The sequence below is a fragment of the Coffea eugenioides genome, chromosome 6 (genome assembly GCF_003713205.1).
Source record: "Coffea eugenioides isolate CCC68of chromosome 6, Ceug_1.0, whole genome shotgun sequence".
Classification (NCBI taxonomy): domain Eukaryota; kingdom Viridiplantae; phylum Streptophyta; class Magnoliopsida; order Gentianales; family Rubiaceae; genus Coffea; species Coffea eugenioides.
This window is the reverse complement of record NC_040040.1, coordinates 25,643,241-25,668,990: the sequence shown is the minus strand read 5'-3', so window position 1 is coordinate 25,668,990 and position 25,750 is coordinate 25,643,241. Positions and strand designations below refer to the sequence as shown.

At 34.8% G+C, this 25,750-nt stretch overlaps 1 pseudogene; it reads right to left on the bottom strand.

Moving 5' to 3' along the window:
- The window catches only part of LOC113773958, a 29,320-nt pseudogene extending 4,446 nt beyond the window's left edge, over window positions 1–24,874 (bottom strand).
- Window positions 24,875–25,750: the final 876 nt, after the last annotated feature.

The following is a 25,750-nucleotide window of genomic DNA, read 5'->3' as shown; positions in this document are numbered from 1 at the left end:
CATAAACTAAGAAACAACACCTTAGTTAGCATTGCAAAAAAATGGCTTATAAACACTTGTATTGAAACTAAAAATGAACTTGTATTATTCATTCATCAACTCACTATTTATAGTATTTACATGAAACAAACTAACATAATTTCAGCTAATAATTTTCTAAAAAATATCAACAAAACTATTTGATCCTACTCAGCAAATTCTAGCTAAAATGTTTGTTAACAAACCAACAGATCTTTGGTAAACAAATATCCTAACAACAAGACTTAATTAGCTACTAAATAATTTATTTTAGTACCAAACACAATCTAATAAAATCTATCGAAAAAGTTGGCAAATCTCAACTCTCCTCCTTGTCACTTTTGCTATAAATTTTGAATTGTTTGCTCAATTCATTATTTCATTAGACCTTGTTTTGGACAAGGTTTTTGTAAGAACCTCTGCAACTGCAAATTGGCCTCACACTGAACTTCTTTTTTTGACTTTCAAGTTGAAGATTAGCCTTGCAACAAATCACTACTTCTGGTTTTTTACGCTAAACTCCAAATAAAAGATGGTTTTTTTTTTATGGATCCAAATATCCTTCTCATAGGTTCAAAGTGAAACACCCTTTTACAATATTTGAACCTATATAGAAAATATGAAGTTTTGCATGGTTCTTCATAAATTTTGTCATCACTAACAAAACCTGTAGACCCAAATCCAATAATATTATACTCTTGATAAATATTAGGAATCAATTTGATACCTTGTGACTTATCAATGGCTTCCTCTTGAATTCTTCTAGGATCTAAATTCTTGATTTCATCATGCTTCACTTTAAAGTTGTCAAAATCTAACCAATTCGTAGTGAAACTTTTTCTTTTCATTTTAATTGAGAATAGTTTATTCTGGATCAAGTCATAAGTCAGTACCCTTACGAAAACAGCATCAAAAAATTATATATGAATGCTGGCATTAGATCTCTGTATAAATATAATTCTGTGGCCTGTAATTTGTGCATCCATTGGTTCTTTGAATAGCGGTGGAATAAAATTTGTGTCCACCATAACCCATAGATTATTGACAACCAAATAAGTCCAAAATTTAATGACCCAAATTTGGTAAGTTTCATCACTAAAAGTTGAAGCATTTGACAAAAAGTTATTTCCTATCATGGTTTTGAACTGATAAAGGATCCTCACTGAATTTACGCACTCTTAAAAAACAACACAAACCCATAACACATAAGTTCTTAATACAAATTTATTGGTTTTTTAGGGTATAAACTAAGAAACAACATCTTAATTAGTGTTGCAAAAAAATAGGTTTACAAAAGACTTGTATTAAAGCTGAAAATAAGCTTATTGTCTTCATTAATTAACTCACTATTTATAGTGTTTGCATGAAACAAACTAATACAATTTCAATTAACAATTCTCTAAAAATTCTCAACAAAACTACTTGATAGCGCAATCTTCTACTTAGCAAATCCTAGCTAAAATATTTGTTAACAAACCAACATGATTTGTGCATATGACTGTCTTGCTGAGTTGCCCACATTGGCTAGGGGTGAATACGGTTGGATAAGCTTCGCTTTCCTTCCTTTCGTAGATTTAGGATCCCAAGTGCTACTTCCAATATGTAACTCTTCCTTCATTTCAATAGAATAAAAGTCTAAATTAAAAAAAACTATTAACTAAATTATTTTAGTACTAAACACAATCTAATAAAAATTGTAGAAAAAGTTGACATATCTCAAAACTTATAAATGTGTACATGACAAATGCAAGAAGGGTAGAAAAGCGTGAGTGCCCTCCTAAGATTTTAAAAATTCTTTTATATCCCTTAAAAGATTGTTAATATTTCACATGCATTCTTATAGAAATTAGGTTTTGCCCTCCCAAAATTTTAAAAGTTCTTTATATTCCCTTAACAAACTAAAAAGTTTTCACCTATGCCAATGTAAATACTAGACTTAGTACCTGAATTTTTTTTTTTTTTTTAACAAAAGCATAAGAGTGCCCCTTAAGCATATATCTTTATAAATTTTGTGCCGAAATTCCATGCTTTGGTTCCTCCCATGTATGTGTGTATATATTAGACGTAGATATATTGAACAACAAACATAACAAGTAAGATCTTGTTTTCACATGTTAATTCGAAGTTTGGCTTTTGCATCTTCAATATTCTTTTGTAGGATGAGATCCATTCATCGTTGGGCTCACGAATTTCGCAGAAGCAATCTTTAACATAATTGTCATGAATTTTGTTTTTTCAGGCTTTGATTCTTGACTTGTCCCCATAATATTGCTCGTGTAAGTTTATAACTTTATTTCCATTAGAATCGTAAAAGTTATGGGAAAAAGAATAAAAGTTATGGTTACCATTCTAAGGAATATAGTGTAATAACTACTAATAAAAAATGGAATTTCCATTTCCAGGTGCATTAGCAAGGTATCATATCTATCCTCTATAAATTTGCCTTGATGTTGATTGCAGTTTCTCAACTTTCTCACCTATGAATTCTTTATCCCTCATTTGACCTATTCACGACTTCATTCTTTGTTGGAATTATCACCCTGGTTTTTCAATCAATCCAACAAAAAGAGGTATGTGTTTATCTTTTTCAATTTCTCTTTCGACTCAGCACTTAAATATGCTTTTTTCTTTTGTTTTTGCGTGGGCATGTAAGCACAAATCATAATCATATTTTTGCATAATTTGTCATAATATCCATGCATTGTTTAAGTAGAAGTATAAGAACAAGAAAATACGGCTATGGCCCTCTTCTAGCACCAGGATTAAATGGTAAGTTTTCCAATTAAGTATTAACTTTAGCTATAAAACTAATAAGTTTTGTTATGATGGTGGTAAGACATAAACATTATAACTAAAAAGTACTATTTTTCTAACTAATGATTATTTACTTAACTGCACTCACCACTTATTTAACAGAATTAAACGGATATTATTCTACTTCAACCAATTGATGCCAGTGATAATAAAACATAAGGATACCCACATTGATCCATAATACATTAATAACCAACAGGTACATGTGTCGTTAAAACACGTATGCCATGAGAAGTTCATTCGGATAAGAATATGATCAGTGTAATAATAATAATAATAACTCACAAGTATTTGTATACCAATCCTCAATATAATGCTGCCAACAAATACGTGCGTCGTTATGAATGTATTTAATTGATGAGTATGCAATGAGAAGATCATTGGGATAAGGATACAAGTACAGGAAAAGAAATATAGAATTCATATGTTACTATTCACATGGCTTCAACTTTCAACTGCTTGCCTTGGGCACTTTTTAATAATTTGATAGAGTTATTTGAGTCTTTTGTGGAACAATGGACTACTTGGTACATAGGCATTTTCGTAAATTCATTTTTGACCCATAGGTGTAGAAAAAACATAGTGCTGATTAGGATTTTAGCCATTAATGCACATTAAGCTCTTGAGATTCTTTCTTTTAAAATTGGTAAATAACTGAGAAGGCCTCTAAATTTCTAAATTCCTACAAACGATTTTGGCTTTGTGCAGTTTAGGAATTGTTTTAGTGTAGTTTAGGATTTAAGTTTTGTTTTAAAAAAAGAAAGTTGTGAACAAAGACTTGGACAATTGAGGAGTGAGTAAAGAAAGGAAATTTGGAGTGGAGTTAACATGGGGTTGGAGAAACTCATTTGAAAAATAATGTGCTGCAGGAAGTTGAAGCAATCGTGTTCCAGAAAGTTGGATGCACCAAATCTTAAGAAAGTTAAAGTGGCAGAGAATGAAGCCATTCTCGTGGATTTAAAGGTACATATACCCTAATTCTTTTAATTCCAGCTTTTAATTTTGTGTCTAACTTCGCAATATTTTAGTTTCCCTAAGAGTTGAGAATTTACATTTTCTTTAATTATTTCTGAGTATGTACTTCACAGGATGGAGAGACTATCTTTTTGAGGCATTCAATTCTATTATTGGTACAGAGATAAGAGACAAAAAGAGTTGTCTGGATATTAAGGTACATACATGTCATAGGCTTGCAAACTCTGTTGTTTTGTTTCTTTTAGTTCGATCTCGTATATTTTTACTTTTTTTTTCCTTTTGTGAGGGAAGGGTGGGTGAGGAGGTATAAGAGGATGGTGATTTTGATTTTGATTTATATGAATGAATCAATGATATATTTACATGAGAATCGAATCTAGTTTGACTTGTTTAAATGATTAGGACCCTGAACAGTTTTAATCAGATATACACACTTAATTATATCCACTTTCAATCAACTTTAGTTTGATTTACATTTGTTCTATCCTATATTTTTCTATATATAAAACATAAGGTGGGGGTTTGATATTAAAATTTTGTGTCATCTTTTGATTTTTCAATTTTACCCTCACAAAAGTAAAGGTTTACTAAAGACAACTACTTAAGTTTAGTAATTTTTAATAACTTCCACTTCCAGTAACTTCTGTTTTTTTTTTTGCCTAAAAAAGTATAACTTCTTTTTTTCCCCAAAAAAAAAGCCTAATAACTTCCCTTGGTTTTAACAAAAATAATTAAACTATTTTTTCTTCACATGCATAGGGTGTACTTTTCCTACGAGTACAAATATATATAAGCATCATTAATACTTGCCTTTTCAGTTTTCTTTCATATATATGTTCACACACTTTATGGAGGCTAGCATACTCAGTAAAGCGGAATTTTTATCCCTAAGATTGTATATTCATAATATTTCATCAGTTGTTGGACATATGAAAACTTACATTTTTGTCAAACATTTGAAAATGTAATATAACTTTGCACCAAACTATACCTCATGTATTTTCCAAAATAGTTCTAGAAAATTCCAAAATAATCTATGCTAAAAAAAATATTTGTTGGTGAGAAAAGTTTCTAAGTTACTTGTATCCTTTACGTTTGCTTTTCCAAAATCATTTCATTAAATTTACTTCAATGAGCTAACATTGTTTTTCTGCCTTTGTACTTGTACTCTTTCATAACTATTATTACCTTAATTATGTATCTCTGAAGTTTTTTCATATTTTTCATGCAATTCATTAGATCCCTTTTCTCTACTTTTCAAATAACACAGTAATAGAAATTTGAACAGAATTTTGCAATAATGGCCATCCAAGAAATTGTCAATTCAATTCTGGGAACAATTGTAGAGAAGTGTGTCGATCCAATTTGGCATCAATTTCAGTACTTAATTTTCTACAAAAGCAATGTTCAAACTTTGAGCGATGACATCAAAAAACTTGAACTAAAGGAAACTGAGGTGCAACAAAAGGTAGATCGAGCAAAAGACAATGCTGAAGAAATTAAACCAACTGTTGTTGATTGGCTGAAACGAGTTGAGGATGTCAAGAAAGATGCACATACTATTTTTGAGGGTATGGAGACTGCTAAGGTGAATTGCTTTAATATTGTTAGGCTTCCAAATTTGAAGTCACGGTATATGCTAGGCCGACGTGCGGCGAAAAAAATGAGTGTTCTAGAAAATCTTTTAGCAGAGGGGAATTTTGATAAAGTTGGAAGCATTGCTCCATTAGGCAAAATGCGTTTTAGTGAATCAACCCCATCCTTAGAGAAAGGCCTAGTTTCTAGGATGTCAACAAAGAAGGAAGTGATGGAAGCTTTAAAACAGGAGAAAACAAGCCTAGTGGCGATTTGTGGTATGGCCGGTGTAGGCAAGACTACTTTGGTGAACCAAATAGCCGATCAGGTTAAGTTTGAGAAATTGTTTGATGACGTTGCCATGGCTACGGTGTCTCAAACTCCAGACATGAGGAGTGTCCAAAATCAACTTGCTGAGCAGTTAGGGCTGACAATATCTGAGCAAACGGATTGTTTAAGAGCTGAAAGAATGTATAAGAGACTAACCAATAGTGATAAAAGAACTCTTGTTATATTGGATGACATTTGGAAAGAAGTTGATTTTAAGAGTCTAGGAATTCCCGTCAAAGGTGAATGCAAGAGCTTAAAAGTAATATTGACATCTCGGCTCTTTGATATGTGTAGTATTATGGGAGCTGAAATTATTGTGGTCAATATGTTGCCTGAGGAAGAAGCTTGGCATCTTTTTAAAGAGAAGGCGGGAATTTCTGATGATTTCATTTTGAACGATGTTGCGAAACAGGTTGCAGGGGAATGCAAAGGTTTACCTCTTGCAATCGTTGTTGTTGCTAGGGCATTAAGGAGCAATCATACACTGGAATCCTGGAATCGTGCCCTTCGACAACTAAGAAAGGACAGAATGGGAAACCTAAAAGGAGTTCAAGATTTGGTGTTTTCAAGAATTGAATGGAGCTATAATCATTTGGAAACTGCTGAAGCTAAGCACCTACTTTTGCATTGTAGTTTGTTTCCAGAGGATTATAGTATTCCGATCGAATGCTTGGTTAGGTATGGAAAAGGGCTACAGCTGTTCCAAGATATGGAGACATTGAGAGATGCAAGAGACAAAGTAGACATGCTGGTTGATGAGTTAGAAAGCTCCTATTTGTTGCTAAATGATGGTGAAAAAGAAGACCATGTAAAATTACATGATGTCGTGCGAGAGGTTTGCTTGTCAATTGCATCAAAAGCAGAGCATGAGTTTTTAGTGAGCAATGCTGGAGTGGGAGAAAAGAATTCTTACACAGCAATTTCACTAATATCGCAAGATTCCAATCATAATGTACTTCCATTTTGCAAGGAATATCCAAGGCTTATGTTGTTGCGTTTGGTATTCCAATTCGATTGGGCATTCGAATTAGGGAAATTGGACCTGCCAAAAGATTCTTTCTTAGGAATGGAAGCTCTCAGGGTCATGGAGTTAAACTTCTTTCATATAGAATTTGCAGTATCATGGCCTGGCCAAATGTTAAGGAGCCTTCGGACACTGTGCCTGGATAATTGTTACTTGGGCGCTGGAATGTCGTCAATGCTTGGACAGATGATGCAATTGGAAACTTTGAGCCTCTTTGTATCCAAAATTCAGGATGATCGGTTTCCAACTGAAATTACTTGGCCGAGCAATTTAAAGTTGTTGGATTTGAGGGTTAAAAGTAGCCTCCACCCCTTGCCTGTTGGTATCTTGTCGAGCTTGAAGAAACTAGAAGAATTGTATTTGGGATTTCATTGTCAGTTGCAGCTAGGGAGAGATAAAGAAGAGGAAAGAGGATGCCTTAAAGAAATCTCATCAATCTCTAACCTCACACGTCTCCAAATTGATTTATGTGACCTTAACCTCCTACTTCTACTATTGCAGGAATTTGATACTCAGAAACTGTCAAGATTTCATATTGTAGTAGGTAAGTATGGAAGAAAATTGTCAGCTCTGAGCAGAAACTACCAATTTCAGAATAGCTTCAAACTTTATTTCTCTCATGATGAACCGTTGGATGATTTGTCTAGCACTGAAGCATTGAAACAAATGTTTGATCCTAAAGTTACTGGCATTATCGAGAGAACTGAGAATCTCACTTTGGTTCTTTCTGGATCATCATGCTTGAGGAATATTGTGCCTCACTTGGGTGGAAATGGATTTATCTACTTGAAAAGGCTTGATCTGAACAAAGGACAATATGAATGTCTCATTGATTCTACCACCAATCCTATTGCTCGACATGCTTTTGAAAATTTGGTGTCCATGACGTTAAGAGATCTGAAGTTGAACAAAATATGGTACGGATTTCTTCCACCTTGGTGCTTCAGTCAACTCCAAGAGGTGGAACTTAATTATGTAAGTGCTTTGGAGTTTTTGTGGAAGGGGCCAATCGAACCTCCATCATTTTGCAACCTCAGATCTATTGAGGTAAGAAACTGTGCTCAAATTACAACTCTCTTCTCACAATCAACATTGAGATGTTTGGTGAAACTCCAGAAGTTAGTAGCTTATGGCTGTAAAAGTTTGGAGAGCATTGTTTTGAGAAAGGAAAATTTGAAAGAGGAAGTACTTGAACTACCCCAACTCAAAGTCTTGAGCCTTATGTGGACAAATTTGATGGGTTTCGGCTCCAAAGATAATAAAGCCGGGGTTTTTTTTGACCAGGTATCTCCTCTCTTTATCTATTTGTGTAATAATTATATGATACACTTGATATAGTTGAATTCTGGTAAACACTAAAAATACGCTCGAGTACTTTCTTTTACAATATGTTAATTATATTTTCAAAATCAATGTTTCATCAGTTACATTCTAGGCCTTCATCATTAACGAAAATTGGGTTTTTGGTGCTAGTAAAGGCCATAATCGACAAATTAGTTTTTTTTAAAGATTCTTTGGCACACGAACACACCCATCTATGCATAATGACAGGTAATCCAAACACTACTGTAACTGCATTTTGTGTTTTGTACTCAACATCATGGAGTGGTCTACGCTAAGTTTTACCAAATTTTCCAGGTTTCACTCCCTTGCTTGGAAATACTAGAGATAAATAGTCCTAGTGATGGCCCCGAACTACTAATAGGAGGTAAAATGGCTAGCAGGTCTCTTGACAACTTAAAATCTATGCATCTCTACCATGGTGACTCTATCCGATGCATTGCCAAAGCTGATACTGTTTCACTATTACAAAACTTGCAAACACTTGAGCGGTGGTGGGGTAATATGGAATTCCTTATTGACTTTGAGGGTCTAAAAGTTCCTAATATGCCAAAAATGGGATTTGAAATTCTTCCCAAATTAGAGTCACCGGACTTATTTGCCTGTCCAAGGCTAACCCATATTTGGAGGAATTTTCCTGAAGGGGTTCAAATATTCCAAAATTTAAGAAGTATACGTGTAGACTATTGCCCTTTAAACTATTTGTTTCATCCTCCTAGTGTGGCTACCATGCTCATAAGTCTTGAGGAACTGAAAGTTCGTAGGTGCTCGAAAATGTGTGGAGTTATAGGTGAGGAAGATGAAGAGGTCAGCCAAGAAGATAATGCTCAGCAACATGATGCTGGAAAACATGGAGAAATTGCACAGGAAAGAATCAGCAAGGAGTTCGTGTTTCCTAAATTAAACTCTTTGTGGTTGGAAGATCTTGAGAATCTTCGAAGCTTTGGTGGTAGTCATCGGGAGGATTATGAGTTTAAATTTCCCTTACTCTCTAAATTGTTCATAATGAGTTGCCCAAAGTTGAAGAAATTGTGTTCCGGAAATTTGGATGCACCATTGCTTAAGGAAGTCCAAACAACGCCGAGAGATATAGAGAATTTTGAAGCTCCTGTGGATTTAAAGGTACTAATATTCTAACTCTATTGTCAACCAACCCTTTTAATTTTATCTCACTTCACTAGACTTAGTTTCCCTAAGGGTCGAGAATGTATATTTTGAATAATTATTTTTGAGCATATTTGTCTCACTTCACGAAATTTAGTTTCCTAAGTGTTGCAAATGTATATTTTGAATAATTATTTCTGAGCAAATTTTACAGGATACAGAGATTTGTCCTCATCATTAATAGAAAAAGAATCTATGATGGAGTTGTTTGAATGGACGTTAAGGTATATCTTTCTATATTCTCACAAACTTTATATATTCCCTTTCTTCTAATTTTATCTTTATATCTTTTTCTTTTTCCCATTTGCTTTGGGAGGAATGGAGGTTATTATTACAAGCCGCTGCATTTATGCTTTTGATCTATATGAGTGAATCAGTGAATGATATCACATGACAATAGAATCTGATTGATTAGAAGACAAAATTACCCTAAGGCGAAAATTTAAAAGTTTTGAAATTAATGTGGTTTTTTTTTTGGAGTTAATATGGTTTGATTTTTCCAAATATTTAGGTAAACCATTGAACAGATTTTCATGTCACATACATATTTGATGATACTTACTGTCAATGAACTATACTTCTATACACATTGAGTTCGCATTGTTGGTTTTCTTATTAGCTTCTTTGATCTTAATATTACTATTGCAGATAAAGCTAATGCTGTTAAATCCTGTTTTCCTTCTAGTTTTGCATATATTAGTTGTAGTGTACATATTTTTATGAAATATTTCTTCTTTTACATTTTTTTTTCAAAAAATACCACTATGAAAAAATGTAAATCTTTATATTTCAGCTTTCAAAGCTCCAATCTCTTCAAAGATATAAAAGTGAATATTCCATGTAGGAGTTGCCAAAAAAATATCTTAAAATAGAGACAACAAAAAGTAAATTAGAGCTACACAAGTCTGAGTGACAAATTGATACAGTAAATTCCAATGTATAAAAATGTACATTTGTTTTGTACATTGCCAAGTTACAATATTCATGCTTTTTTTTTTCCACACAATAATGTAGGAGTCATCAAGTTGATCGAGTAATATGGATCGGGTTACTACGATCTTGACTGGTGGACAAGGCTCTCGGATAGGGATGGAAATCTTAGTTGGGTTAATACAATAAGTGTGGAACTTATGTAAGCATTATGTTTTGCCATTGATTTTCAAATAATAAATGTATTATATGTATTGTATTATGGCCTTACACAATAAATGTATTGTGTGTATTGTATCATGACTTTCAAACGATAAATGTATTGTATGTGTTGTATCATGACCTTTAGATATAAATAATGAAGCTATTCTTAGTGGATTTAAAAGTATAGATATCCTAATTCTTTTTTGTCCTTTGAATTTGTCATTTAGTTGCCTATTGCTTTGTTATATATAGTTCTTGTGGAAATATCATTCAATTATATATCTCTGTTTAGATTTCTTTTTCACCGTTTGAATTTGTCTCTCAGTTACTATCACTCTACTATACATAGTTCTTGTGAAAATATCATTCAATTACCCATTTCTATTTAGATAGGTCACTCTCACTCTCACTCTCTGTAGCAAACCCAAGCTTAAGAATCTACTCTCAAGTATTAGGTTTTTATTCATCCATTTTTAGGTGAGAGTGGAGTGAGAGGTTTGAATTTCAAAGCTCCATAAGTACGCATGTTATTATGAATGAATCAGTTAACATTAGTACATGATTTTGTCAGTCAAATTGGAATCCACAACAATAGACCATTTCTAAAGGCCAACAATGGTACCTTAATCTCATTTGACATACAAAATTTTGATCTACTGTTACTCCCGAGACAGCAATCATATAAAGTTCAAAAGGAGTGGTAGAAATAATCACTCTTCTTAAAGTCCCATCACCAAAATAACTACAAAAGGGGAACATCTTTTTTCAAACTTTTTATAGAAGCACCAACCAAAAATCTTCCAATAGGAATAGAACTTTTACATATCATTAAGATATCATGACCAGTTTTTCCAAACAAGATCCACAACACTCTCAACATCAAGTTTACTACAGGCCCAGGTTCTACTCTTTTTATCAAACCAAACTTTGATAGTCAACTCAAGAAAGCAATGAAACATTTGCAGTGTGCAAATAATGTAATGAGCATATAAATTTTGGCTACCAAAAGTAAGGACAGCTTATCGATTATCTATGAAAAGAATACCAAGCAAAACACATTTATGTGAGGGCATTATTAAGCATCACATCTATGACAGGCCATTGTGTTCCCATATTTGACAGAACTTTCTTTTCTTTCCTCCCTTTTTTGATTTGTTTTGTTTATGTCCTTTTCCTCTTTAGCTACAGCAGAGAAAGGGCAGGGGAGAACTCATGGCAACAATTCTCCATGTCAACAAAGTTCACACCATATGTAGCACCTTCAGGAGACGATCAACAGAAACATATGCAATGCTTCTATCATGTCCAACTTAGATCAACAAGAACATGGAAAAAAAAATAGCCACGCTGTAATTGTACATTTACTAAAACAACCAAAAACAACTTAGAGTGCATAATGGATATAAAGTATTAGTGTGTTTGAATGGTAGATTATTTGGAATAATTTTTTGAAAAATACTAGCCCTTTTTTGATGTGATGTATGTGAGGTAAAAAGGTGGTTGAAAAATGTATTGATAATACAAGCAAATAAATTTTGGCAAATAATTCACTAGCCAAATAAACCATATATTACAATGCATCAAATTCAAAAATCAAGAATGGCTAAGATACAAAGTTTGAAAGTTGGAACAACTCTTAACTTCTTAATAGGCTCTTTGAAGACCTTCAAGATCAACTGATCAAGATTCTTTTGCATCCACTTTTAGACAATAATGAAGTTAGTTTTCAGCCTAAAGGTAAGCTTGTAGTTAAGCTTCCTTACACAATTTGCAAGAACCGATGAATGCAGCACTCTCAGACAATTAAGAGACTCCAACTAGTTAGAGACTTTAAATGAGTATTAGGTGATATAAAACTTGTCATAAACAATTAAAGCATGAGAAGGGCTAGGATTAGACCAGAAAAAGACTTCTTCATTTTAACTAATTTGATGGTAGGAATTTTTCCAAAATGACTTGAATTGCTTCAGTCTAAAGCTTACATTTAAAGAGAAGTTTATTCTTCTTTATCTACAAGCTACCTGACTCTCAGGTTAGAGGCAAGAAGTGGTCCAATTTTAACATCATAGGCTGCGGTAGTGCATAACTTAGAATCATGTCATTCCAAGGTCTAAAGCTCACACGGTTTACTTGAGACCACGAAACAAGACCCCAAAACAACTCAACAAATGATTAGAAAAGTATATTACAGATAAAAGGAGGAAAAAAAGAAAAACTTAAAAACTCTGGAATACACCCTCCACTTAATTATGTTTTAGCCCCTTGCTAACCCTAAGTATCATAAACATGAGTGGGTAAGGTCCTGCTTTGTCAAACACTTGAAAACATTACCATGATAAGTGGGTAAGTTAAAGGCAAAATAGTAAGACAAACTTTACCAATTGCATGGGCATAAACCGGAAAATATAGTATGCTTATAAAAAGAGTGTTATTTGCAAACAAGTTAAATTGCTAGGATAAGGGAAAATCCCACAGCACAGCAATTCATGTTTCACCAGTCACTGACAATAATGACAGGAAAAAGAAAATGGAACAAAATACTGCATTATATCACTGTGAACCAACCTTTTCTGCTGCAATCTTCAACTTCTTGCCAGCCATTGAAGGAAGAAAAGAATACGACAAGAGAATAACACTACGGTTATTCTGATGCTTGCACTCCATGAACTTGAATGATTACCATGATTAATACCTACAAGAAAATTATCAAGATTCAAAAAACCAAGCCCATTGAGCTTCGCAAAGAAATTTCAGCAACGAAACTGTAATCCTCGGCGAACCTAAACTTAGGGAGAGAGAGTAAACGACCAACCCAAGCACCATTCAACAAGTTAAAGAGCTCAAAACTTGGATCTTTTACCAACCCAAAAACAAGATTGAAAGAGCCTTCAACAGTGTGTAACAAAATCCTAGAGATTGATCATTTGTAAACAAATAATTGAATGCAAGAAGGATGGAGAATGTTTAGAACAAAGCAAAGCAAAAGGCAGTACAGAAGTATTAAAATTACCATGACAGAGGACTTGCTGTTCAATTTATGAGTAAAATATTTGAATACAAACTTTTTGATCTGAGGTCCTCCCAGTTAACTCCTTGCACATTGGCAATCCCTCTGGATCCGAATTTCATGCTTGTTAATAGCACCTGATGCCACTGTTTTGAGTTATCCAAAATTACAGGTACCGTTTCTGATATGAGATCAAGATCATACAAGGAATGCATCGAGCAAGAGCTAGCTGCAAATAAAATTTAGAAAGGTAGGTTAATCATTAAATGACTAATATTTACTGACTTATGTTATCAGGCACTTAAGGAAAATGCCAATCGAATAATACAAACAAAACTTACAAAAATTTTCAGCTGCATCACTTTGTTTTACTCTTTGTAGTTTCATTTTTGTTTTAAAAGCATGTGTAAGCAATTAGTGATACTGGAAAACTTGATATCTTGCATCTTTTAGTTCAAACAAGTAGCACCTGTAACAACTTCTGCTTACCTTTTTTTCCTATATTTTCTTTTTTTCCATTCAATGTAAGAGGCCAGAGTTTACAGTGATACTAAATACTAGTATACGCCAGAACTCACCTTTCTTCTGAACTGGCATCAATGGACTGGTGAAGAATCCCTTTCTTATTGTGTATTGGATTGATGCACATTCTAGAAGGCATTACAAAGGTTCTGAAATGTACAAAAGGAGCAAAAGACAGGAATGAGTCATCCTTTCTTTGCAAAATTTTGGGTATTAGAAAAGAAACAAAAACTTGGAATGCTAAGTCCGCCAATCATCAATAACAGATGGTTTTGTTGTTCTTGTGTGAGCAAATAGAATCAATGAGGCCATGAAAGTGGAAGATCCACAAAGTCTGTAATCCAGTAGCACAAGAGCATAATGCTAACTGCTCCAAGTCTTTTAAGGGTTACATCCATAAAGTAAGACTTCCAACTGAATGTGAAAACAGGTCCTCCAAGCACAAAACACTAAGAATGGAAAGCCTTAAAATGCAAAAGTTTGCCACAGTAAGCTAAAATCTCGGAAGTCAAAATTGCAGAATGTGCAGGTAAGTAGAACACATTTGTTTTGTCACAATTGTAGATGGAGTCCAGCAAAAATTCTCATTTATACGCAACTAAAGTCGCATGCTACCACAGCTTACCATGTGCTGGCTTATCTCTATATGCTAAATTTCATCAGCTAACCTCATATTCTTGCAAAGCCTCAAACAGTAATTTAAATCATAAAACAACATTCAAGCAATGCAGTGTGAACTTGTTGTTGGAATGTATTATAAGGACTTTATCGGTTATATCTAATATTTAACAGATAAATAAGAAGTTATTAAAATACAAAACATATAATAAGGAATGTATAAAATAAAAACAAATACATTGTTTTAGGGCATACATTCCAACAATCTCCCACTTGCACTAAAACACATTATCCATGTTTTTCATCCCATAAGATAATACATGACTATCATGCTTCTTTTGAGGAAGAACTTTAGTAAGAGGATCAGCTATGTTATCCTCTGTGGAGACTCTCTCTATCTTTACATCATTCCTAGCAACAATTTCTCTAATCAAGTGAAATCTCCTAAGCACATGTTTGGATCGCTGATGAGACCTAGGTTCCTTGGCTTGAGCTATAGCTCCATTGTTATCACAGTACAAAGTGACCGGATCAACAATGGTTGGAACCACACCAAGTTCAGTTACGAACTTCTTGATCCAAACTGCTTCCTTAGCTGCTTCCGCGGCCGCAATGTACTCGGCCTCTGTTGTAGAATCTGCTGTGGTGTCTTGTTTGGAACTCTTCCAACAGACAGCACCTCCATTAAGAGTAAAAATGAAGCCTGACTGTGATTTACAATCATCCTTATCTGATTGAAAACTCGCATCAGTATAGCCTTTGAGCTCTAACTCACCCTTTCCATATATTAAGAACAATTCTTTGGTCCTTCTTAAGTACTTAAGAATGTTCTTAACGGCTATCCAATGACTCTCACCTGGATTAGCTTGAAATCTGCTTGTGACACTCAGAGCATAGGAGACATCAGGTCTTGTACATAACATAGCATACATAATTGATCCAATTGCTGAAGCATATGGAACATTGTGCATCTTATCAATCTTAACTTGTGTCTTTGGACACATGTTTTTAGAAAGGCTTATACCATGAGTCATAGGTAAATTACCCCTCTTAGATTGATCCATGCTAAACCTCTTTAGCACTTTATCAATGTATGTAGATTGTGAAAGACCTAGTAGCCTTTTAGATCTATCTCTATAGATCTTAATGCCTAATATATAGGCCGCTTCTCCCAAATCTTTCATGGAAAAGTTCTTCGACAACCAACCCTTTACCGATTGTAACATCGGTATATTGTTTCCCATTATTAATATGTCATCTACATATAAAATAAGGAAAACAATTGAACTCCCACTAACTTTCTTATACACACAAGGTTCATCCGGATTCTTGAGAAATCCAAACTCTTTGATCGTCTCATCGAATCGGATATTCCAACTCCTAGATGCTTGCTTAAGTCCATAAATAGACTTTTGTAACTTACATATTTGACTAGGATTTGGAGATGTAAAGCCTTCAGGTTGTGTCATATACACATCCTCATGCAATGTCCCGTTAAGGAATGCGGTCTTTACATCCATCTGCCAAATCTCATAGTCATGATATGCTGCTATGGCAAGCAATATCCGAATGGATTTAAGCATAGCTACTGGTGAGAAAGTTTCATCGTAATCGATTCCCTCTTTCTGCTTGTACCCTTTGGCTACCAGTCTAGCTTTATAGGTAACCACATTACCATCCATGTCAGTCTTCTTCTTGAAGATCCATTTACACCCTACAGGTTTTATCCCTTCAGGTGGATCAACTAAGGTCCACACCTTATTGTCATACATGGAATTTATTTCGGAATTCATGGCTTCTAACCATTTAGAGGAGTCTGGATTACTCATTGCCTCTTGGTAGGTAGTAGGTTCGTCATCTTGAATGACTAGAACATCATTGCTATGGCTCACAAGAAATTGGTATCTCTTGGGAGTTGAGCGTGTTCTTACTGACCTACGAAGCCCTTGTGTATTAACAGCTTCAGTATCTACCCCATCATTATGTGGTTGAAGTTGTTCTTCATGAGATCGTTCAATGTTTGTTGGATGATCTTGAATTTCTTCAAGATCTATTCTACTCCCACTGCTTCTTTCTAGAATGTATTCTTTCTCTAGAAAAATAGCATGTTTTGAGACAAACACTTTTTGCTCAATTGGATTGTAGAAATAGTATCCTATAGACTCTCTTGGATACCCTACAAACAAATATTTGTCAGATCTAGGTTCAAGCTTGTCTGACTCTGCCCTCTTCACATAAGTTGGGCAGCCCCAAACCTTCATATAAGACAGATTTGGTTTCTTTCCTTTCCATATCTCATATGGTGTGGAGTCGACAACTTTAGTGGGTACTCTATTAAGAGTGTAAGAGGCTGCATCTAATGCAAATCCCCAAAACGATTTTGGGGCACTTGAGTGGCTCATCATAGAACGAACCATATCCAATAAGGTTCGATTTCTCCTTTCAGATACACCATTTAACTGTGGTGTACCTGGAGGAGTCCATTGTGAAACTATTCCATTATCCTTTAAATAAACTCCAAACTCGTCATTTAAGTATTCTCCACCACGATCAGATCGTAGTATCTTAATACTTTTATTGGTTTATTTTTCTACTTCATTCTTGAATTCCTTAAACTTTTCAAAGGATTCAGATTTGTATTTCATTAAATACACGTAACCATATCTCGAATGGTCATCTGTGAAGGTGATGAAGTATGAAAAACCTCCTCTAGCAGTGATCGACATCGGGCCGCATACATCAGTATGTACTAGCCCAAGTAAATCACTGGCTCGTTCTTCTTTTCCAGTAAAGGGCATTTTGGTCATTTTGCCAAGTAAACAAGCTTCGCATGTATCATATGATTCATAATCAAATGAATCCAAGTATCCGTGTTGGTATAACTTGGAGATGCGTTTTTCATTTACATGACCAAGCCTACAGTGCCAGAGGTAGGTTTTATTTAGTTTATCTGTTTTCATTCTTTTTCCACTCACATTGAGAATTTGATGATCAAGATCTAGAATATATAAACCGTTATTCCAACTTCCAGAACCATAAAACACACCATTTTTAGAAAAAGAACAACATTTATTCTCCTGGGTTATCCGAAACCCATTTAAATCCAAACAGGAAATAGAAATGATGTTTGTAGTAAGTGCTGGAACACAATAACAATTCGATAATTCTAAAATCAATCCACTGGGTAAAGTGATATAATAAGTCCCTACAGCTAAAGCAACAACTTTTGCTCCATTGCCCACACGTAGGATGACTTCTCCTTTTCCCAACTTTCTACTGTCCCTTAGACCCTGCATAGATGTGCAAATGTGAGAACCACATCCGGTATCTAATACCCAAGAGTCTGATTTGGAAGTAGACACATTAATCTCAATCATATATGTACCTGATGATGAAGCTTCAGCAAGCTTCTTTTGCTTCAGGCTCTCCAAGTATGACTTGCAGTTCCTTTTCCAATGTCCAGTTTGATTACAATGGAAGCAGGTTGCTTTGGACTGATCCGCCTTTGCCTTTTTGGGTTTTTGGGTGGGCTTATTTTTGGATTTCTTAAATCCCTTTTCTTGCCTCTTCCTCTTCTTAGAGGAAGTAACAACAAGCACACCAGTAGAGCCTTTTCCCTTTTTGATTTCTTTCTCAGCAGTTTTCAGCACATTCAACAATTGAGGCAAAGTGTGCTGCAGATTATTCATCTGATAGTTCATAACAAACTGTGAGAAAGAATCTGGCAGAGATTGGAGCACTAAATCAATATTCAGCTCCTGATCCATCTTAAAACCTAATTCGGCCAGTTTTTCAATTAGCCCAATTATTTTTAAGACATGCGGAGCAACAGGTGCTCCCTCTGCCATCTTGCACCTGAACAATTCTTTAGAGGTATCATATCTAACCGTCCTCGATTGTTGTTCAAACAACTCTCTCAGGTGTTATACAATATCATACGCTCCCATGTTCATGTGCTGCTGTTGAAGCTGAGGAGTCATGGAAGCTATCATGATACATGAAGCTTCCCTATTGTCATCCTTATGTTTCTTATAAGCATTTCTAACAGCAGCAGGTGCAGTAGGTTCAGGCTCTTGAGGCATAGGACCATCAAGTACATACTCAATTTTCTCATGAGTGAGAACGATAAGGACATTACGATGCCAATCAAGAAAGTTTGTGTCGTTGAGTTTGCAATCAGTAAGAATAGTACGAAGGCTCAAATTGTTACTCATTCTACAACAAAATGAAAGATAGAATTTGTTAGAAAAATGTTTTGTTTAATAAAATCATAAAAACTTCAAAATTATGATTTTATTTCCACTATTTTTTTTTCAAATCAATTACCCTCCAAAATTGATTCGGGAATTTCTAAAATTTCATAGTGGCTAGAATCCTATCTTAATTTATTTCGACCTTGAGTGTGTCCCAACAAATCGAAAATAATTATGAAAGGTAGGTACTTTTACCAATTACAACTTATTGTAATTCCTAGATCAGTTGGGTGCCAACTCTTGACTTTAAATCTCTATGAATCAACCCAACACTTGCCTCTAAAATTAATGATTTTGAGTGAATCCCAACAAATCATAATTTTAGTTAAATCAAACCCATCATTCTTGAGAACATTTCCCATAGCAAAAACACATAGTAAGTAAGGCAGCCTTGGGTGAATCCCAACAAGCTAGCACTTAATAACTACTCTAGTTTTAGACTATAATGATGGAAGGCATTTTATTGATTTAATATTATTGTTGAGGGATTTGTCTCCTTTTTTCCAAAAATATTTTATAATTATAATTTGGAAAAATTGCTCATTTGGTCTCATCAATAAACATGCATATAACCATATCAAACTTATAAACATGAATTTAAATCGTAGATGGTTGTGGATATTCCTAGACTAATTTCCCCGGCCATTAGGAAAATTAGCATGAGACTAAAACCTTTAATACCGCGACGAACCCCTTCGTTGTAGTATGCCTCCTTTCTTCTTTTCAAAGTAACAATTTCTATATAAATAATATAAATTCCTATCATCTATTCCTATCTATTGTACATTACAAATAGTATAGAAGAAACCCCGAGTTGCATTCGGGGGGAATTTAGATGAGAAAAGAATTTACAATTAGAAAATAAGAAAGGCAGGACACGCAGGCCCTATTTTAAAATTAATTACAACCATTCAATCTTAGAATGATTGTAACCATCCAAAATACCACAATCATATTGCGTACTATATCCACAACCATCCACCATGCATTTTCACGATTTAAACAACTTTAAATAAAAGAAAAGCATGTAAAATAAGCAATCTCAATTCATGGATTAATTGGATTTAATTCCTAAGGTCCCAAACAAATTTTGGGTCCATGCATACGCAAGAAATATTGGTAAAATTAAATTTTATTAGGTCAACTTTATCCTCAACTAATTTGAGGAAAGAATGGGAAAATAATTCAAATTAATCAAATTAGTTCTAAATTAATTCCCAACCTAATAATATATGAAATAAATGATTCCATACTACATTTTAACAATTAAAATGGGATTTAATTCAGAAGATTGCCAAAAGTTCAAAACTTCAAGTTTTAGAAAAAAAATATTTTAGTTTCCTAAACCACTCTGCAATCGTTTTCTAGAATCACTGGCTACCACCACTGGCCACCATTTCTACTGTCACCATTACTGGGTTCTGTACTTATCACCAGTGGCAACGGCTCCCAGCAGTAGCTCCCAGGTGGTCGCAACAATGGAGCTCAGCTACAGCAGCAACCTGCTGCAACTTTTCCTTGCATAGGTTGCTGCTGCAATTTGCAGCAGTTTTGATGCATTCTCATGCCTTAAAAGCTCTTGGTTTGCTTACCTAGCAACCACCAAGAGCTATAGCAACTTTCCACCACCACCAAGGAAGCCTCCCATGGCCTCACATAGCAGCGGCAGCCCTTGGAAGATCGCTGGCAGCAATCACTCGCATGACCTTGCGGCTCCTGTGGCCTGCTGCTGCTTTTGGTAGCCTGTTTGCTGGATAGCGAAGCTACCACCGCAACAGCCACCACCACTGGAGTCTCCACTGACCACCAGTGGCAGCGGCTCCTGGTAGCAGCCATCGGAGGTCATGGGCAGCAACCGTGAGGAGGCTGCTGTGCCCTGGCCGATGTCTACAGCAAATCTGCTGCGCTTTTGTCCCAGAGAGCTCATAGCTCTGTTACCCAGCAACCACCACCAGGCGTGCATCTCCTACTGCCACCATGGAAAAACCACCATGGTCTCACATGGCAGCTGCAACTGGCGGCAGCCCTTTCAGCCGCTACATCGCAGCAACCGCAGGTTTGCAAACGCAAACCTGCTATGTCGACTTTTTTTTTTTTTTTCTTTTGGTCCAATGATCATCCTGCAACTTTTGCCGATGATCAACTATGACCATGGGTGACCCAAATCCACGAAAGAAGGGGAAAAAGGAAAAAACCAGGTGCTTGTGAAAACTTGCGACTGCGGCCACGGCTTTCAAAAGCTTTTAAAAATCAGGTTTTCAAAAGCTTTCATGCAAACCCTTTTTTTTTTTTTTCTTTTCTTGTTTTGAAAAATCCAAAAACAATTCTTCCATAATTCCGCATATCAATTAAATCCAACCAGCAATATTAATCCATGAATCCAAAATTGCTTAAAATCATACGTAAAATTCTTAGGGATGGCTCTGATACCACTGTTGGGTTTTAGGGACACTACGCAGCGGAAAAATAAAAATTTTTTCCCTAAAATCATCCAGGAATCACCCTAGATTTTACGTATGATGTACTAAAGGTAGGGTTTTAGGATTACCTTAATCCAAGCGGCGTCTCCCTGCAGCGTTGTTTGAGGATGGTCAGCCCCTAAGCAGTCCAGTCGTCCTGCCTCTACTAATGTGATGATAGTCACAAGAGTTGGTGACTATGAGATATCAATCACATTTATAGTAATATTATTAAAATTCCCTAGTTTTTGTACTAATGAAATAGGACATCTTTAGTACGGTAAAACTAGTACACAGTTAGCCTCTAATTAATGTAATTAGTGGTTGTTCTCATCAACTATGGTATGAAGATACTTAGGCTAATGTGTAGATGATTTGAAAAGTACAAATGCATTGGAGTGATCCGTTTAGAGATCCCGTTAGGATATCTATCTAGTGCCAATGGTGTATCTCTAGTGAAAAATTGTGTAAGTGATCCTACGACTTGAGATCACCATAGTATCTTGAGTGTGAATCGCTACATTTTGACTCTATTTACTTGTTACTCTTCGTGAGTACCTTAAAGTGTAGAAGTTGGATGTAGTGTGAAGCACGTAAAGAAAATGGGTGATCAAAATAGGATTTACCACTCTGATAGAAGGAGTTGATATCCGGATGGTCACTAGTGAGAAATTAACCCTAAAGTCGACTATTAGGTAAATTGAAGAATGTCTTCAATTTAACCTAATTAAGGGTAAATTTCGGGAACTAGAAAATTTAATTAGTCATCAGGGAATTGGCACTTATTCCTTATTCCTGACTAATTGGATATCTTTGGTGAAAGGATAATAATTACACGGTAATTTTTCACGGAAAGGTTAGGTCAAATTCCCTTGACTAATTTCGAATAATTGGGCAATCACGATGTGTTGCTAGACACCGCTCGTGATTTATAATTATGGATTAATTATTTATTATAAGTTATGATAAAATAAAGTCGTTTATTTTATCTAATTATTAAACCATAATTATTACCAATGTATTCGGGACCTATTGGGTCACACGCAATAGAGATTTAATCCTGGATTGAAACTATGTGTATTATAGGGGTTTAATTTTAAAAGAAAATTAATCCCAGGCCTATTTGAGCAGATAAGAGTAAATGGTTATCTCTTATCTATCAGATAATGATAGATAGAGTCTTGTGTTAAGAGAAGTCTTATTGTTTTGATTTTGAATCAGATAAGAAGACTCATCATTCTATATCATCATATATCCCTCTCTCTCTCCAATGGTTTTTTTTTTGGGTGAGATACAGATACGAGAGGGTGAAGGTAACAAAAGGCAAAAAGGGAGAATCTGTGAGCGTCACATATTTTTCGAATAAGATCAAGAAGGGCTAGCAACTTTTTCTTACTCTTCAATACATAGTTCGTGAGACGACCCAGGGTTGCTCTAGCGTGTATATCAGTAGAGGCAGGACGACTGGACTGCTTAGGGGCTGACCATCCTCAAACAACGCTGCAGGGAGACGCCGCTTGGATTAAGGTAATCCTAAAACCCTACCTTTAGTACATCATACGTAAAATCTAGGGTGATTCCTGGATGGTTTTAGGGAAAAAATTTTTATTTTTCCGCTGCGTAGTGTCCCTAAAACCCAACACTTGTGTCACCCATAATTAGTACTCTAAAACTGTCCTCTTCTTCAATTACAAGTTCCCGTCTTTCCCAACAAAATCCTAGAGAATTACTTGGCTAACAGTGAAATCAAATCCAATCATACATACTCAGGTGAAAGCAATATTCTTCTACTCCCCTAGGCACTGAATTCAATTGAAGGCACTTAAATCTCCATTTTGCAATTTTCAAACATCACCATCTTTCCAAATGATAAAATCTATAATCTTCTCAATCAAATTCACTCAGAAAAGGGGGAAAAGGAGAATAAAATAGACGATGGACTTTTCTTTTATATCAGTAATAACAACAGTACTACCAAGGGAAAACCAATCTATCTCAAGGTAAACTACACCAGATTTAACAATTCACTTCTAGTTAATACCAGAAAATGATGCAGCTTTCCTTTTTGTCAATACCAAACCCATCTTACATCCAATCAGAGTCACAAACAGAACACATTGTAGGCCTCGTGTGTAAGCAAATTTTCTTACAATACGATTATAGCAGTACACTTGCACTTTGCATTGCCAATGTTGTATATAACCATATCTTTCCAGATCAGTAAAATTTACAACTTTCTGAACCAAATTGAGTAACAGAAGGGGAGAAAGAAAAGGGAAAATCAAAGGGAGATGAACATACTTCTACATCGATATTATATGCATTTTACTTACCTAGAAAAACCAGACCATTTTAGGACAAACTGCATCATAGATAAAGAATCAGCTGTACATAACACTGCAAAAAGATGCAGATCTCTCTCTTCTTCAAAATTAGATCCATTCTATATCTAATCAAAATCACCAATAGACCCATAATAGACACAATGTATAAGCAGAATTCTTTAATCGATACGATATCAAAATTGACTTGTCCAATGTTGTGCTTTACCAATACCTTCTATCATGAACCTTCATCCTTCCAGTGGAACCCCTCAATGAGGAAAGTTGGATAATGAACCAGAAGAGATAAAAATGCAAAAATTTCAAAGCCATGAATAATCAAGAATATTCGTCTCATTCTCCTTATAGTAAAGGATCAGCTAACTCTCCTCTCCCTTCTCAAATTTTTAACACATCCAATCAAAATCATCAGTAAATCCAATAATACACATGCTGTATGACCAAAACTCTTCCTCTATTACCACAATAGCATCTCTCTTGTTGCTGACAAGATTGTACTTTATTATATCATGCATAACAAAGCTCCATACTTTACAACCAAAACACCTCCAAAACGAGAATTAACATAATAAAGCGGCAAAAGAACAAAACCCTCTAGTCCAACCATTCATATAAACAACATTATTTCGTTTTCCGTCGTAGTTTTTTTACCCCCTCCCCCAAAAAAAGAAAAAAGGTATTTACCTCTGAAGATACATTGCTTCCTCAAGAGCACACCTGAGGCTGGACTCCAGGTGGCCAAGGCCTTCACAAGACTCACAGTACTTCCCAGGACAGTCAATTCTACTGCCCCAATACACATACTTCTCAGAATCTCTATGATTCTTAGCATTTTTGCTCTGTATACTTGTTCTAGTGATGGAATAAAAGAAGCCTTCTGTGAAAAGAAAGAAGATGCAGCCAACGGTAGCTATGTAAATGATAAGAATGGAAGATCCTGGGTGGTGGTCTCTGTCGAGGTTTTCCCCTCTGGGTTTTGTGTTCAAAGAAAATAGGATTTTTTTTTCTGTTTCTAATCCTTGTCATTTTTTCTTGGGCAAAGAGCCTGAACAACCCTCGAACTTTCATGTTTTTGTACTTTTAACCCTTCATCTTTTGGGATGATATTTCATTTTTTTTAACTTGCACATTACATAGGCTGTAAATTTGAACTTTTCACAACTAGAGTTAATTAAGTGGCCTACAATTAAAAAAAAAAGAAAAGGGGGGGGGGGGGAGGGGTAGTGTAAGCGAGAGGTTTTGGGTTCGATTACTCCTGCCTACACTAAAAAAAAATTATTAAAAAAAATTTACCCCATTGGTGGTTTGTCCAAAATAAAATTTCTTCTATTTTATTCACATATTTGTATTTCAAAGAAATCAAATTACCAAATACTAACTTTTTTTTAAGATACAAAATATTACCTATTTGGATTGTAGTTTTTCAAAGAAAATTTTTACATTTTTTGTAAACAAATTTCTTAATCACTTTTTACTTTCACATATATCAAATCGCTATAGTACATTTTTCTTAAATTTTTTTTTTAAAAAAAAGCAATCTAAACAACCTTTTAACCCAAAGTACCTTATCTTTTGTCATTTGTGAGTCATGACATCAAAAGCCCACGATCGAAAATAACAAATAGCTATTATCCAAATTACTTTCTACTTATAATACATTTTTCTCAAATGAAATTTCTCCGAGTTATGGAACCAATTAGATTCTAATCTTTGAACAGCAAAGCATTTATCAATGATTCACTTTCAAGTCATTTATTAGACAAAAGTGACAAAACAAATATATAAACAAAAATAGTGCCAATTTAATTATTGTAGGTTAGGCAATCTAACATTTAACCCCCTTATAGCTTTTAAACCTTAGCATCTGGTTGGATAAGCTGTACTTGTCAAAAAACATGAACCTAAAATACGCAACTACAATAGCACCTCTTACAATATCACAAAAAAAAACCCAAAAACATCTAAAAATACCCAAAAAAATAACTTAAAAAAATAAAGCAAAAAAGAGCAAAACACATACAAACACACATATCTCATTATTTCTTAAGCAAGTTATTTAACACTTTTGTTATTTCAATCATGATTAATTAACCATTACTTGTGATTATTTAAAGGTGTTATTTCATCAATAACCATTATGATTTAATACTAGTTCATGAAAGTGTTAAATCTAG